General features: G+C 35.3%; 1 pseudogene; it reads left to right on the forward strand.

Moving 5' to 3' along the window:
- Positions 1-2,719: 2,719 nt before the first annotated feature.
- Positions 2,720-3,290, forward strand: LOC123389652 (annotated as a pseudogene).
- The last annotated feature ends 1,542 nt before the right edge of the window (positions 3,291-4,832 follow it).

Consider the following 4,832-nt stretch of genomic DNA (forward strand, 5'->3'; position numbering starts at 1 on the left):
TCTGGGTTACCCTAATTCATGATCTGTAGCAGAGCCACTATTCTTCAAGCAGGGACCCAGAAAACAACAGATCCAAAGAGATTTCCCTTCCTCCCCAGGGAGGAATGACATGGGAACTCATGGTAGGAATCTGCTGGGTTTGGAAACTCCAAACAGGGCCATGTGCCAGAGATACTAAAGCTTGGTCACAGGCCGGGTAATCATGGAGTGCGGCCAGAGACCAGGGAGAGAGGAGTGATTGACTGCTTTTCTCTGAGGGCTCACTGAAGAGTGGGGCCCTGAGTTCTTAGGTCCACTGGGGCCAGAGATTGGGAGGTCACCATTTTCATTCTCATCTTCCAAAGATGCGTTGAAAGCTCTCAGAGAACAAAAGCTACCAAGACCAAACCAGAGCAGATGACTAAACCTGGCCCCTCGCAAGGGAGGTACAATTCTGCCTGAGGCAAACACATTTGTTAATCACTGCAACAGGACCATCCCCGAGAAAATCAACAAGAATATCCAGCCAAGACCAAGTTAACCAATCAATGAGAACTCTAAAACTCCAGTGCTAGAGGAAAATAGCACATAAAATTCATGGCTTTTGTCCCATGATTCCTTTTTTTTTTTTAAACAAATATTATATGATTCTACTTATAGAAGAATCTAGAATAGCCAAATTCATACAGACAGAAAGTAGAACAGTGGTACCAAACTCTGCTGGGGGACAGGGGAGAATGCAGAGTTGTTGTTTAATGGTATAGAGTTTCAGTTTTAGATGATGGAAAAATTCTAGAGATGGATAGTGGTGATCATTGCACAACAAAGTGAATGTACTTAATGTCGTAAACTGTACACCTAAAAATTTTCCCATGTTTTTAGTCTTTTAAAAGTTAATTTCTTTAATTATCATTTTTTATTTTTCTATTTCTTTTGAATTTTTCTTCTTTCCTTTTTCAACCATCTTATGGTTGAAATTAATTTAAAAGCTTTTTAAAAGCTTTTTAATTTACATTTTTACAGTCACAGACTATCCCTTCAATGTATTTAGCCTTATTTTTTGTATATATATGTTTTTCTTTCTTTAAAATTTTGGGATACAATTTCTTCTAACAGAAAAAATATACCATAAATCTAGTATATGGCTTTATTCTAGTGCTCTGCCTCATCACATTCTCTCTCTTTTTAAAAAAAATTTTTTTTAAAAATAGCAATTTTAAATTTAAAAATTTTGAGAAAATTCTTTTCTCAATAAACTTTTTATCAATTATTTTTTAAAAATGTTTTTCAATTTTCATCTTTACAGTCATATTGCATCCCTTCATCATGTTTAACTATATATATTTTTTTACCTTCTTTAAAATTTTGGGAGACAATTTCTTCTAACAGACCAAAATACACCCAAAATCTAGTTCTGTGTGTCTATTCTATTAACCAGCCTGATGATACTCTATTTTTTCCCCTTTCTTTTTCCCCTGGTTTCCTGTCTCTTCTGATTTCTTTAGCATATATATTTCTGGGGTTGTTGTTACTCTTTTAGCAGTTGGTTCTCTTGTTCTCATTCATCTATTCTTCTTTGGATAAAATGAAAACATGGAAAACTTCACCTCAAAAAAAAAAAAAAAAAAAAAGACAAGAGGCAGTACTGACTGCTAGGGACCTAATTAATATGGGCATTAGTAAGATGTCAGAACTGATGTAAAGATACTAGCTGAGCTTGAAGAAAGCATAGAAAATACTGGAGAATCCCTTTCTGGAGAAATAGAAGAACTAAAATCTAACCAAGTCAAAATCAAAAAGGCTACTAATGAGGAGCAATCATAAATGGAGGCTCTAACTGCTAGGATAAATGTGGGAGAAGAGAGAATGAGTAATGTACAAGACCAAATAATAGAGAATAAAGAAGCTGAGAGAAAAAGAGAGATAAATAAATGCTGGATCATGAGGGGATCAAGAGATTAAGTAATATCATCAGATGAAGCAATATTAGAATAATTGGGATCCCAGAAGAAGAAGAAAGAAAGAGAGGGACAGAAGGTATATTGGAGCAAATTATTATTATTTGACAGAGAGAGAGATCACAAGTAGGCAGAGAGATGGGCAGAGAGAGAGGGGAAGCAGGCTACCCGCTGAGCAGAGAGCCCGATGCAGGACTCAATCCCAGGACCCTGAGATAGTGACCTGAGCCAAGGGAAGAGGCTTAACCCACTGAGCCACCCAGGCATCCCACCAACTGGAATTTAAATAAAAAAATTTTAAAAAAGAAGCAAATATGAACATTTAAATCTTTAATTCCTTTACTATTTTTATTCCTCTACTATTCGATTCCTTTACTATTCTACTTTTTCTTTTTTGTTTTATTTCTCAACAGTAGATTTTGCCTAAAGAAAATAAAAAGCAGCATCAGAAATAATACAATGATTACAGAGTTCATTCCCTTAGGCATCTCAGATGCCACAACGATATCTTTTTATTTGTGATTTATGTATTAAGTGTCACTGGAAACCTAACCAGCATCATCTTCATCTTGATTGAATGTCATCTCAAGACTCCTATATATTACTTCCTGCAGAATTTCTCCTTCTTAGAAATTACATTCACCAGTGTCTCTATCTCAAGATTTTGGGGGGCAATCATTATAAATATCAAGACCCATTTCCTATAACAATTGTTTAGCTCAACTATTTTTCTTTATCTTCATGGGTGTTTCTGAAATTTTTTCCTTCTCACTGCCATATCTTTTGATCATTATATTGCCATCTGCAAATTTCTTCAGTACATCACCATCAAGAGCAAAAAAATCTGCACCCTGCTTGTCTTTGGGTCCTAGCTAGGAGGATTTCTTACCATTTTCCCACCACTCACATTCATCCTCCAGCTAGATTTCTGTGTGTTCTGATGTAATTGATTATTTCTCTTGTGACTGTTTCCCCATCTTACAACTCTTGTGCTCAGACACATGGCTTTTGGAGATGACTGGCTCTTACTTTGCTTTTGTCGCTCTGCTCTTCACTTTGGCATTAGTGATTCTCTCCTACCTGTGCATCCTTAGCACCATCCTGAGAATCCCATCTGCTAGTCAGAGGGGAAAAAAGGCTTTCTCCATGTGCTCCTCTCACTTGATTGTCCTTTCCATCTCTTATGGAAGCTGTATATTCATGTATGTCAAGCCTTCAGCAAAAGAAAGAGCATCACTGACCAAAGGAGCATCTATTCTCAACACCTCAATTGCCCCCGCCCTGAACATTGAACCCTTTATTTTATGTCCTGGTGAACCAGCAAGTAAAACAAGTTTACAAAAACTTACTTAACAGTGTTGTTGAGAAAGAAATGAAAATATATATTAACATGAAAGGATGTCATCGTGAAGATTCAACAAAGAAAAAATAAAATTTCAACTTCTACAATATCCTCCCATATCCATCTCAGAGATGCTTGCAAGGCTGAGCACTTTCTTGAAGCTTTCTTTAAACTGAAAATAATCATGTTGTGGCTTTCCTTCAAACTGTCTGTAGGTTCCACTTTCTGACTGATTTATTATAAAATATAAGTTATTTTCTGATTGTTCTGAATAATAAAAATATTGTATTGCATACTGTAATGGTGAATGAGTAAACACTGTCTTAATAAACTCTTAATTTTTTTACTAATATCACGGTTTCATTCCTAAAGTTATAAAAAATATGAAATTATCTGTAACAGCCATATTTTTTGCACACTATCTTCAGTGTCGGTCCAATTCTCCAATTCAGCAAGTTGGCTGGAGTGTTTCTATTACTACAAATGATTTGAGGTCATATGTCTTCTGTTTTCTAGTTATACTTAAGGCATGTGACATGCCATTTTTTACATACTCTCCTTCTTTATCTGCATTATTTTTATTTATTTATTTATTTATTTATTTAAAGATTTTTATTTATTTATTTGAGAGAGAGACAGTGAGAGAGAGAGAGCATGAGCGAGGAGAAGGTCAGAGAGAGAAGCAGACTCCTCATGGAGCTGAAAGCCCAATGTGGGACTCGATCCAGGGACTCCAGGATCATGACCTGAGCCGAAGGCAGTCGTCCAACCAACTGAGCCATGCAGGCATCCCACTGCATTATTTTTAAATATATACTAGGTGAATAGTTAGGCAGTCATCATTACACTCATGCCACCAGAACATTTGATGGGAATTCCATACAAATCTATTCTATAGAGAACATTATTATTGTGCCTTATGCTGAACTAGATATGTCCTAAACCACATCATATTTAATCTTCACAGGTATATGGCAAATTAGACTAATTATCTCTTCTTTACAAGTGTGTAAATAGATGTTCAAAAAAGTTGTACTATTTGCCTGAGGTCTTCAACTATAAACAGCCAGTATCATAACCTGATTCGATTAAAAAAAAACAAAACAAACTGACAAAAAATTATTTTGCTTTATTATATACACAATTGAAAACTCACTAAAGACCTCCATACTTTGCATAGCTTTGACTAAGGACTTGCACAATTTTACTGGTGCTTTTCATTCATACTATCTCATTTGGACATGACTATACGATTATAGTCTAGTCAGAGGTGGTACTAACTCCTATTACTGTACTTGGCATATAAAATAGAACATTAACTAAAATAAGAAATTCTTGAACTGCTGTTGGTGGTGAGCAATAGAGTGAGTGAAAATAAAAAATAAAAACATATGAGCGGTATTATGACACCAAAACTTCTTATTAGAAGTCAGATTAAAAATAATGGAGTGAATGAATTGACTTAGTACAAGGTGGTAGATCACCAGTTTAAAAAACATGCTAATGAGTAGAGATGCATTCAACAGAGATCTGCATTAGGAATTAAGATATTT

Source organism: Mustela putorius, unplaced genomic scaffold (assembly GCF_011764305.1).
Source record: "Mustela putorius furo isolate JIRA1106 unplaced genomic scaffold, ASM1176430v1.1 tig00003988_pilon_pilon_pilon, whole genome shotgun sequence".
Lineage (NCBI taxonomy): Eukaryota > Metazoa > Chordata > Mammalia > Carnivora > Mustelidae > Mustela > Mustela putorius.